Raw genomic sequence first — 13,370 nt, 5'->3', positions numbered from 1 at the left:
GGTGTGTGTGTGTGTGTATAGGTGTGTGTGTATGTGTAGGTGTGTGTGTGTGTGCGTGTGTGTGTGTGTGTATAGGTGTGTGTGTGTGTGTGTGTGTGTGTATAGGTGTGTGTGTATGTGTGTGTGTGTGTGTGTGTGCTTGGGCCATTGAGTCGCTGGCTCTCTTATTCTCTCCTGACTGATCAGCCGATGGCATTGACAAATGATGAAATAGGTCAGACATGGTGCACTCCTGACACACACACGCACGTACGCATGCACGCACAAGGACACACACACAAACCGGGATCCCTCTTGGTGTCATCACTCGTGTCCTACAAGACTCATAACACCCCTGTGGCATGGGAGAGTGAGCGCATCAAACCTCAGAAGAACAGCCCTCCTCGCTTCACTGAGGCCGAGAGACTGCACAAAAGCATCAGACAGAGGAAGAGAGCGAGGAAGAGGAGATTCCTTACATAGCTTCCCATTTGTATGCACGGCTGCCGTCAGAGAAGTGAAGGTATCCCCAGATATCCCATCCCTCCTTGTCCTTTCATGTGGCATTCAAAGGCAGCTCTTTCCTCTTTGGGCTTATTGAAATGCTGCCACCTGTAACTGGATGCAGCCCCCCCCCCCCCCCCCCCCCCCCACCCCCCCACACACACACACCCTAACACAAACAAAGACTGAGGGATAACATGAGTAAATGAAAGGAGGTCAATAAGGTTCACATCAACTCTGACACAATAAGAAACCGAAATCCCAAACTATACTAAACAAAACTAATCCCAAAATATACTAAACTATACTAATACCCAACTATATTAATCACAAATGTTACTAAACTATACTAGCCATCTACCATAGTAAACTATAATAATTGAACACTACACTGAACTATATAATCCAAAACTCTGCTAAATGATAGGAAGCATATACAGCATGAATAAAATGAGTCCAAGCACCGAACCCTGTGGAACTCCACATTTAACTTCTGTGTACTTAGAAGATTTATAATGAACACGTACAAACTGAAATCTATCAGATAAATATGATCTAAACCAGTTCAATGCAGATCCTCTAACACCAACTGATCGTTCCAGCCTCTGTAACAGAATCTGATGATCTATCTAATAAAATAAGCACAGAGACACGTCCATTATCAGACGCTATTAAAGGTCATTGGTGACTTTAACTAATGCTGTCTCTGTGCTATGATGAGCTCTGAAACCCGACTGAAAAACCTCAAATAACTTATTGTCCTGCAAGAATTCACACAGCTGACTGGAAAACTGCTTTCTCTAAAAGCTTTGACAGGAATGGAAGGTTCGAAATAGGCCGATAGTTAGCCAAGACATCAGGATCCATTGTTGGTTTTTTGAGAAGCGGTTTAATGACTGCTATTTTAAAAGATTTGGGTACATAGCCTGTGAGTAGGGATAAATTAATTATATTTAGCAAAGCAATACTAATTGAGGGGAAGACTTCTTTAAGTAGCTTAGTTGGGACCGGGTCTAAGAGACAAGCGCACGGTTTAGATGAGGCAACAGCCGCACTTAGTTGCTGCAGGTTAATGGGGCTGAAGCTATCCAAGTAACTATCAAGAGTGACAGCCGTATCTCTACTTCCATCACTCAGGGAGGGGTCAATGCCACACGAAGGCAGACACTGATGAATGACGTCCCTAATCGATTCAATTTTCGGATTTAAGAAGTTTATGAAATCGTCACGACTGAGACCTGTTGGAACAGAAGGGTCAACAGAGCTGGCGCTTTGTGTCAGCCTAGCTACGGTGTCAAAGAGAAACCTTTGGTTAGATTTGTTCTCCTCTATTAGAGATGAGTAATATGCTCCTCTTGCCTTGGAAGCTTAGTCCTGTACATTTTGAGGCTGTTTTTCCAGATTAAAATAGACTCCTCCAATTTAGTTGAGCGCCATATTCTCTCTCTTGTCTTCGGACTCTTCGCTTAAACAATCTAATTTCAGAATTGAACCATGGAGCTGTCCTTTAAGGTATTCTTTAATTATTAAGGGGGCAATGGAGTCAAGTATAATTTATTTTATTCTAAAGTGTACGATTCCCATACTATACTAAACTACACTAAACTCTACTAATACCATTGCATGCTAAAGTGGTTTAATCACAGTGAATCTCTGTGGAAGTGAACTTCGTTTTAACGGGCGGGGGGCGTGATGAGGACACACAGTCTGCATGGATGGATGGATGCTTCATTATCAGCTTGCCTCCTTTAGCTGTGACTGGATGTAACACGTGACATTTATTTGGCATGCTGGAGGAAAGGCTGGATGAATCATGGCTGCACACCACAGATGTGGAAAGCACCCGTTGCATTCCGACCCAGTGGGGTCCTTCCCGCCTGCACCTTGGGAGCAAGCCGGAAAGCAGTGAGGTTCTGTTAGAGCACAACCCAGAGCCCTGAACATTATCCCAGAGTCCACAACGGCCCAGCCCTACCTCCTGTCTGTCTGTCTGTCTGTCTGTCTGTGGTCTCTCTCTCTGTCCTGTGGTGAATGTCAGTATTGAGGTGGTAAATTACTGTCTTAAAGTGTTGATGGAGTAGTTCCCCGCTGACATCCTGACACACACACACATACACACCTCCACCCCCTGCCGACAATTAAACAACAATGGTGCCGCCTCTCTCAGTGTTTTTCACTGACATGCTATTTCCCATCAGCTGTTTGAAGGATCGTTCCCCTCCATTTTTCTCAGGACGGCTGATTGGCGTTTCCCCAGAAGCGGAAACCAAGCGTCTAACTGCAGAAGAAGGAGAGGGCAGATGTCAGTGGGGGGGGGGGGGGGGGGAGTGACTCAGCATTAACTGGTTATTAGTCCTGATGGATTATTTTTACACGACCAGCGACTGACTGGGGAATAAACCGAGGTGTGTTAAGAATGAGATGCTTTTATTTTTACCACATGGCCTCTATTAGTTTATACTTATTAAGAGATGCTATTCAGATTTGGGTTATATTAACATTATATAGCATTGTAATCAGCGTAGTACAATAAACTGCTGTAGTTTCTGCATCTTCAAAGTCAAAACATCCAATAATCATGACATCATCAATAGCCCATCTGCCATAAGGTGTGTCCTCCAATTAAATGTCTAGTGCTAGCCAGCTCGCTGCCTGAAACGAGCCAGTTAGCAGCATGTGCTAATTGTGTGTTATTGGTGGAGCGACATCAGGAAGGATGCAGTATTTTGTATTTTGTGAGACGTTAAGTGGCCATGGTTGCAGTAATGCCCTTCTTAACCACCTCTGTCAGCTTAATTGCTGCCTCAAAGCTAAGGCTGTTGTGCTAGCGCTCCTAAAGTACATGACGTCGTGGCTGTGTGTTTGAATTGTGGTTACAGCTCGTGTGTATGTGGTGTAAACATAACGAGCGGTATTTTCTGACTGAGATGACAAAAAGAGACAATCGGTTGTGTTTCTAAAGCTCGAGTGAAGTGTTACGTCCACGGAGGGGAGTCTTAGACTGATCAATGTGCTACACGTTGTGAAGCTAACGTTGTGCTGGCGACCACCTGATGCAGCTATGTATTAGCACCTTATATTAGTAAGCGTGTATATTTAAAGTTATTGCTTTTAAACTGTTCTGTAATGCAACGTGTTCTAAAATCCCCTCACGCCATGAACACACGTAGCCAGGGTTTTTTTTTTAACGAATATCCTTCCCCCTCCGTTTAGAATTTTTTTTTATCCACACGACTTCGTTTTGAAAAACATTTTAATCCACACGTAACCGCATAAATACGTTGTTAAACACATTCGTAAGCATGTCAAACCAATCATCGGCGCAGTTCCCCAAATTCTATCCAATCAGAACGCTCCGTCTCCCGTCACTTTCGCAAAACACGAAGACCCTCGGCTCGTTCGTGTGGGCCGAAGGAGGCAGAATCCTAAATGTAGTGGAATATAAAGTCAACAAGTAAATAATAAGTTCCTGGACAGTCGTTAACGCCGACACGGTTCTGAAGGCATCCGTGCTGGTTCTTAATGTAAACACGGGTCGCACATCACAACACGTCAGAGCAGTGTTCGTCGCCGAGCGGCGCTTCGAAACCTAAAACTCCGTTAACGTTCGTCCGCACGGAGACGCGCAACCGGAGTGTTCGAAAACCTTTACTTTGGCTGGAGTTTTCAAGAACCTTCGTTTTTGGTGACAGAAATCTGCGGTTTTGTGTGGGTGATCGGACAAACCGTAGAAACACATGTTGGTTTTGGGAGATACCCGCTACGCGTGTACATGACCTTAGTCGACCTCTCTGTTATCAAGAACCATTCAAAGCATTGCCGAGGTTGGAGCGACGTTGGAACATACAAGATGAAGGTCACATGACCGGCATATCACATGCTAGCAAGGTCGCCACCCTCTGTCCATCACGCCACACTGTCGTGGAGGTACCTCTAATGTGATGCAGGCAGAACCAAAACACTGAAGGTTTCACAAAGGCGATGATGAATCCTGACGAAGACTTCATCAGACACCAGCCAGAAAACTCCCTGTCCAGAAACGCAGTGCAGGAGGCCTGTGATGCATTCATGTTCTCATGCTGTGCCGGTGAGACAACGTGATTTAAATCCAGAAGCCTCAGGGGAAACCCGGGACACGCCGGGGAGACTGTGTCTCTCGGCTCGCCTGGGAATGCCTCGGAAGAGCTGTAAGAGGTGTCTGGGGAAAGGGAAGTCTGGGCATCTCCTCAGAATGTTGCCTCCACGACCGGGCCCAGGATAAGAGGGGGGAGAGGGAAGGATGGATGGATGGATGGATGGATGGATGGATGGTGTTCTTCACGTCTGAATTAAGAGTTAATATAAACTGTAGATACTAAGATCTCACACCTAAAAAGATTTTTAATTTCCATCAATGCAACAAACACCAGAATACTTCCAAGACACCATGGAATCTGCAGTAAGTCAGCGGATTTGTGATGTGTTATTACATGGAGCATTTTGTGATGTGTTATTACATGGAGAATTTTGTGATGTGTTATTACATGGAGCATTTTGTGATGTGTTATTTACATGGAGAATTTTGTGATGTGTTATTACATGGAGCATTTTGTGATGTGTTATTACATGGAGCATTTTGTGATATGTTATTACATGGAGGATTTTGTGATGTGTTATTACATGGAGAATTTTGTGATGTGTTATTACATGGAGCATTTTGTGATATGTTATTACATGGAGGATTTTGTGATGTGTTATTACATGGAGCATTTTGTGATATGTTATTACATGGAGGATTTTGTGATGTGTTATTACATGGAGCATGTTGTGATGTGTTATTACATGCAAGATTTTGTGATGTGTTATTACATGGAGCATTTTGTGATGTGTTATTACATGGAGGATCTTGTGATGTGTTATTACATGGAGAATTATGTGATGTGTTATTACATGGAGCATTTTGTGATGTGTTATTACATGGAGAATTTTGTGATGTGTTATTACATGGAGCATTTTGTGATGTGTTATTACATGGAGAATTTTGTGATGTGTTATTACATGGAGCATTTTGTGATGTGTTATTACATGGAGGATTTTGTGATGTGTTATTACATGGAGGATTTTGTGATATGTTATTACATGGAGGATTTTGTGATGTGTTATTACATGGAGCATTTTATGATGTGTTATTACATGGAGGATTTTGTGATGTGTTATTACTGATGCCGCAGTATAACACTGAAGGCCTGGCTGTAAAACTCCCATTACAATGAGGAGTTTTATAAATACTGTGACTTTAGCAGGTTTCTAATGAAAGGAACTCGATGAAGAAGACAATGCCCCCCCCCCCCCCCAAAGTGAGCATTTTCATGGGAAAACTTACACCTCACTTCTTGTTTCCTCCTCCTTCCTTTCTCGGTTCTTCTCCAATAAAGGAGAGGCAGCTGAGCGACCTTCATGGTGGTGAGGCAGGCCCGTTTGATCCCCGTGCCGTGCTATCTTCATTCAGCTCGTATGGATGGGGATCAGTGGAGTGGACCGCCCGTCTGCCCAAAGGGACAAAAGTCCTCCTGCTAATTGCTGCCACATTAAATGAAGAGGGACATCCCATAAAGGAGAACTTAGACTGATGGAGGGAGGGAGCTCGGACAAAAAAGGAGTTTTTCTTTCAGCCGCTCACTGGTTTCACTCTCATTATTTCTCACTTATGTTCAACATCAGCTAATGAATTGTGTTGTTGTTTTTAATTTGACTGTCATTTTAACATGTGCATTCATTTACATTTTTGTTAAATCCAGGCTTGTCAAAGTCCTAACCTCATAGAAATCTGCCGTCCATCCACAGATAAAGAGCATTAGCATTAGTTTGGTAGCATCTCTGCTTTAGGTTAAGAATGGAAGCGCAGAAGAAGGAAACATCCAGTCGAATCTACAGAGTTAAAATCATAAGACGAAAGCAGCTTGGCGGTGTTTTACAGAAATTAAACCAGCTCTACAAAAATCCTAAATAATATTTGGTGAAAGGGCTTGAAGCTGGCGGACCAATAAATGGTTAGATCTTAGATCCCATTAAATTCTGAGAGCGATCCGGATACCCGTCAGGATACATCTGGATTTCCCCATTTAGTTATAATGGAGGCTTTTTCAAAAAAACATTTTGTAAAATCTGCATTCAATTCAGTCACCAAAAATCAGAGTCATAAAGGGGTCCGATATGAACCATCATGAAACATGTATTCTGGTTCTGATAAAAATACACATCAACTCAATTCACTTTGACTTTTCATGGTGTATAAAGATACCAAGAAGAATCTAGAACCTTTTGGTGCTGATCCAGATCACCATGTGGACGGTTCAGATCCAGTTAGGAGGGGAACGAGCTGCTTGGAGGAGGTCTGATCCAGATCACCATGTGTGGACGCAACTCCACAATAAATGGTCAGGATGCTTGGGAGAACAATACAGGATACGTTTCCGACAGGATCACAAAGATATCAAAGAGTGATCCGGATCCCAGCAAAATTCTGATCCTATGATCCAGAACAAGAAAAAATAGGGGACCTTTTGAAATCTCAAGGAAAGAAATTAAGATATAAACATGCAACAAAGAAAGAATGACAATGTTGCCATTGTAATGTTTTACAACTGTTACAAACAAACGAAATTGCATTTTCACCCTCGTACGACGGGCCCCTTCAAACAACCACACACGTGCAGGGGGGCATAGGGTGAGGGCGCCGCCACCATCGCCGCACCTGGAGCGGTTGGCGGTGACGGTGCCGTGCTCAAGGGCACCTCAGCAGTGCTCAGGAGGTCGACTGGCACTCCACATTTCATCTGAGCTGGGACTCAAACCGCTGAACCGGTGGACCCAAGGCCCAACCCACTGAGCCACCGCCGCCCCAGATATTAGCAGAGGATGGTTTCGAACCATTGACCTCTGGGTTACGGGCACAGCATGCTGCTGCTGCACCACTCTGCTGATGAGCTCCAATGCCCAATGTGGGGCTTGAACCCATGACGCTGAGAGTCTCAGACTCTCCCAGCCGAACACCAGAAGACGCCACGGAATCAGGAAGTCAGCGGATTTGTTGCATCTTCAAAAGCTGCATCCAGAAGAAACCGCCGTTACAAAAAAACGTGATTCTGTGAAAACCGACTGAAAGAATAATGATATCAGCGAGAACCCAGATGCTGCTGCGACGTTAGTCTAATAACGTAAATAACGTAAATAACGTAAATACAGGACCATTATTTTAGGTGTGAGTCCATGTCTGATTCATTCTTTGTTTATTTAAATGTTAAATCTGTCCAACCCTCAGGTCAGTCCAGGTTGGTGGTGTTTTCTACCGCTTGAAGTAAAAACAAACATGTAGCTGTAAATCCGTTCATTCCGGAGTCTTCGGGAGAGTTCGCGACATTCCCAGATTAGTGATGCTTGTGCCGTGATTCTGGGGCGCAGACAGTATCTGACTGAGGGTGTGTTTGAATGGCTGCACCCTCATTGTCCTCCTGGAACCAGGATCAGTGGACCAGAACCAGAACAAAAGGCTCGGAGCCAAACCTGTGTGTGTGTGTGTGCGTTCCGGTGTGGCTGTGTTGGTGTGTGTGTGTTTGTGTATGTGTGTGTGTGTGTGTGTGTTTGGCTGTGTGTGTGTGTGTGGTTGTGTTTGTGTGTGTGTGTGTGTTTGTGTATGTATGTGTTTGTGTATGTATGTGTGTGTGTTTGGCTGTGTGTGGTTGTGTGTGTGTGTGTGAGTGTGTGTGTGTGTGTGTTTGTGGCTGTTTGTGTTTGTGCATGTTGTTGCGTGGCTGTGTGCATGTGTGTGTTTCAGTGTGGGCGAGCTTGTGTGCGTGTGGTTGTGTTTGTGTAAGTCTGTGTATGTATGTGTGTGTGTTTGGCTGTGTGTGTGTGTGTGTGTGTGTATGTGTGTGTGTGTGTGTGTGGTTGTCACGGCCCGGTCATAAGTGTCTCAGGGCTCTGGGTCGCTGAGAAAGGTTCTAAGCCCCTGAACGCCACAGACCACGTAGAGCTTTGAGCATTCAGATGGTCACTGCCCATCTTCTGCACCCCCCCCCCCCCCCCCTTGCCGTTCTTTAATTCAACTCGAGCGTTCCTGCCCCCCCCATTGTCGTGCCTTTGTGCTGCAGCCGGGCTTTGTTGCGACCCTGGCCTTTCTGCTGGGCCGGGCGCTGCTTATTGATCTGCAGGCTCCAGAAGATGCTGGAGGTCAGAACCTGCTGGTGTTCCGGTGTGACCTGAGTCAGGCTCTCATCTTGATACATGCCAGCGGGTCACGCTCGGCCTGCAAAAGCAACAAGGCAAACGGACCTTTTGGACTTTAGCTCATCCATCAAGCGCACCTTAAGACCGTCTCAGCCAAGCATGCAGCACCGTCACTCACAAGTCAGTACGCTGGTGGCGGCAGGAAGCAGGGTCACAGCAGGGCCTGCTGTAAATCAGCCGGGGGGGTCGGGAACCGCTGCTGCAGCAAAGCCTGGACTGGAAAGCCCATAAACCTTTCTGGTTTATTCACTTCAGTGTGACACACAAAGAAACGGGTTTTATGTTGGACCAGAACAACATGCTGCACAACAAACAGCAGCTCCAAGAGAAGACGGTGTAGAAAGAAATGAGAATAGAGCATGCGAGGAACTGGACCGGGCCCACGGGGGGGGGGGGGGGGGGGGGCAACCACAAGGTGTGGATGTGGTGCATCAAATAGGACCAGAACTAAAACAGGTGGTGGGAGCAGTGGTGGGAGCAGAACCGACAGGACCAGCGTCAGAACTGAAGATAGCCAAACCATTCCTGCAAAACATTTCCCCGGGCCCAAAGCTGGACCCGGATCGTCCTCAAAACCGGATCAGCTCTTCCTCATCCCAACAGCCGCTCTCGAATTCCCTTAACAGTGAGAGAACATGACTTTCAGCCACCGACAGCCAGGCTGCTGCTTCTGACTGCTGCTTCTGACTGTTGTTTCTGACTGCTGTTTCTGACTGTTGTTTCTGACTGCTGCTTCTGACTGTTGTTTCTGACTGCTGCTTCTGACTGTTGTTTCTGACTGCTGCTTCTGACTGTTGTTTCTGACTGCTGCTTCTGACTGTTGTTTCTGACTGCTGCTTCTGACTGTTGTTTCTGACTGCTGCTTCTGACTGTTGCTTCTGACTGCTGCTTCTGACTGCTGCTTCTGATTGTTGCTTCTGAATGTTGTTTCTGACTGCTGCTTCTGACTGTTGCTTCTGACTGCTGCTTCTGACTGTTGCTTCTGACTGTTGCTTCTGACTGTTGCTTCTGACTGTTGCTTCTGACTGCTGCTGCTCATTATGCCTTTGTCCACTCTCATTTTCATCTCATCAAGAATTAGATCGATTGAGGGTCAGTCTCTCATTACTGCCATGACCAGCTCGTCCAAGCCTGACCTCTGACCCCTGACTTCCTTCCTACACCCAATCAAGACATTTTTTCTTATTTCCCCCCTCCTCCACTTTTGGCTTTGTGGTCAGGACCAATGAAATGGTTTTGTTAATGTTGATGGTTGCATAACAATAAAAGATCATGGAAATATAAACAAAAACTTTGCTATCTATCTATCTATTATCTATCTATCTATCTATCTATCTATCTATCTATTATCTATCTATCTATCTATCTATCTATCTATCTATCTATCTATCTATCTATCTATCTATCTGTCTGTCTGTCTGTCCGTATGTCCAGATTTTACAAATGCCGGAGGTCAAACGTTGAATGAAAAGTACCCTCATATTTCTGTAATGTTGCAGTGGGGGTGGGGGTAGTAGTACAGCAGGAGATCACAGGGGGGGTGAGGTGAGGATTAAAAGACAACAATGAGTTAAATGTTTCCCCTCCTGAAAACGTTAGGCCAAAGCGTCCAGCAGTGTCCATAATTTGTCTAGAGTAATTGTGTGTGTGTGTGTGTGTGTGTGCGTGCGTGCACGGTGGGGCTTAGGCCCTGGTGAAGGGGCTCTCCAGAGAGCATGGAGGACCCTCGCTGTCAGACAGGAATCTGAAGAGACCTCCCAGGAGCCTCCAGACCATTCCCAACGCTCGGCAGCAGAGGAAAACATGCACAACATGCACGGAGCCCGACATTTACCTGCTGTATGTTCAATGCCCACACAGAGCGGTACCCTACTATGACATTTACATGCTGTCATCATCAGCATTAAAAGCCCCAACTGATCTCCAAGTCAGGGCCTTAAATCGTATGAACATACGCGTGGAAATACATTCTGATACAGCTCAGCCTTTAAGGGTCTTGTTCTTCATTCTCTATGACAATTTCATATTTCTATATATCCTAATGACATCACATCAAAGATGATGTCACAAAGATGATGTCACAAAGATGATGCTGGATGAGATGGAAAGGATGGCCGTCTGTGACGATGATGATGACAACGACAATGATGATGACGATGATAACAACGATGATGATGATGATGATGACGATGATAACAACGATGATGATGATGTTGATGATGACGATGATAACAACAATGATGATGATGATGATGATGATGATGATGACGATGATAACAACGATGATGATGATGATGTTGTTGATGATGACGATGATAACAACGATGATGATGATGATGATGTTGATGATGACGATGATAACAATGATGATGATGATGATGATGATGATGATGACGATGATAACAACGATGATGATGATGATGTTGTTGATGCTGACGATGATAACAACGATGATGATGATTATAGTTTGTTGCCTTTTTTAAAACAACAAAGAACATGCCAGAGCCGGAGGAAGTTCTTCTGATGAACGTTGAGAACATCAAGCATGTGATTGATTGCTGCTGCCATCTAGTGGCCAGACTGCACGCTGCAGGCAGCAGCAGAAGGTAAACACCTCTGAGCACTGATAAAGAAATCAATGTGAGATGAGATCAGTCGTGTCTATGCAGTAAAAGCTGCACCAACAAAGGGTCAGCTTGGCTGCCTGCATTGTGTCGTTCACTGTGCTTAAATGTCCCACAATGCACCTGTTCAGTCTCAGTGACATCATCAAACCACTTCCAAACGCGCACAGAGCCGTGACAAACGCACAGCTTGTGGTTTTTCTCCATTCAGGGTGGGTGTTGTTTCTTTGTTTCTTTATTTTTGCTGGTGTTTCATTGACACCTGCATTTTTATGTTTGTTGTTTTCATACCTAAAGGGGCGTGGCCATGATGGATGACTGATCTGCAATGATTCAGAGCTCTGAACTGGACGGCTATGGAGGACATTTAAAAAACTTCAGCAAGTGATTTTTCTGAAGTGACAAGTGAAATCATGTATTTTCGAAATATAATTACCTGTATATATACTTTAAGCATGGTGGCCCAGTGGTTAGTGCTGTTGCCTCACAGCAAGAAGGTCACAGGTTCGAATCCGATGATTTGGCCTTTCTGTGAGAAGTATGCATGTTGTCCCCGTGTCTCCGTGGCTTCCTCCCTCCAAAAACATACAAATTAGGTAAATTGGTTACACTAAATTGTCCATAGGTGTGTGTGTGTGTGTGGCCTTGTGTTGACGGCGGCTTGTCCAGGGTGTGCCCCACCTCTCGCCCGGTGACTGCTGGGATACGACCCGGTAACGGACCGAGTGGTTAATGAATGTAATCCTATGTTCACAGTAAACGTTTGAATACTCTGAGCTGCAGCTTGCTTTGCTGCAGGACAGGTGATGATCAGCCTGTCCCGTTGTCTCTGGAGGACATGTCTGTCTCTGGAGGACATGGCTGTCTCTGGAGGACATGGCTGTGTTTGCATGTTCATCAGGCTCTTGTTGTTGTTTTTACTGGAATGAAACTCTGAAGAATTTGAACCAATCAGGTGGATAGAAAACTGTCTGTGTTTACTCAGCCTATCACAGCCTTCACCTTAGTATTCGATGTCAGTGCACAACATAATTATTGATTACATAATATAACATCATAAAAAGCGCACACACACACACGTGGGTTCTTTTGAAGTTGTCAGTTTGCTTTGTCTATCACCTTACAGATAACCTCTGACCTCTGTGATTTAGGCAGAGGTTACTCTGGTTCAGTTTTTCCGTGGTCATGTCAGGATATACAGCAGAGTTGCACACGTGATCTATACATGCCACTCGGTTAGAAAAGCATTCTGCTGCATCGTGTAATGAATTTATGGGACAAGCCCAGAGGGAAGACAAACTTCACAAATGTTCTTTATTGTTCTGATAGATTTGCACTGGAGTAATGGCCGTTGTGACGGTGGCAGGAGCATCATCTGCCAGCGAGCTGCTCTGTGCTCTGCTAAAATAGTCTTTACTTCACTCAGCAAACATCAAAATGGCAGAAACAACGGCGAAAGTACACAAAAACACTGCATTGAAATTACAAAGAGGACATATGGCACCATTGTTGTAATAGTTCTGTAAATGGTTTAATTAGTGCAAACACAATGAGCTCCAATGTTAATGAAAATTTCAAAGTGATCCAGGATCCAGATCCAGGATCTCTTCTGGACCATCACCAAAGTTGAATCATCTGCTCCTGGTAACATTCCCAACATTCCCAACATTCCCCTTGGGAGAGGTTATGAGACTATGACAGTTATTAAAAGTTTTATCTTCTCTCTTCGGTTCTTTTATCAGTCAATGAAGAAACGTTTTAACATTTTAAGCATTTAATGCATCAAACTTTGGTGGTGATGAACAAGCAGCAGCTGCAGCTTCCCATCAGACATTCCAGAACCCCCCCCCTCCCCTAAGAGTTCTGCTGCACTCCTTGCTCATGGGGGGGCGTAACTTAAAAAGATCGTGAGATTTGTGTGTGTGCCCTATTGTGTGTTAACGTGATCAGCATTCACCAATAACGCCTTTGTTGTGTAAACGTGCAGCATCTATTAAA

Source organism: Brachionichthys hirsutus, chromosome 1 (assembly GCF_040956055.1).
Source record: "Brachionichthys hirsutus isolate HB-005 chromosome 1, CSIRO-AGI_Bhir_v1, whole genome shotgun sequence".
Lineage (NCBI taxonomy): Eukaryota > Metazoa > Chordata > Actinopteri > Lophiiformes > Brachionichthyidae > Brachionichthys > Brachionichthys hirsutus.
This window is presented reverse-complemented; position numbering follows the sequence as displayed.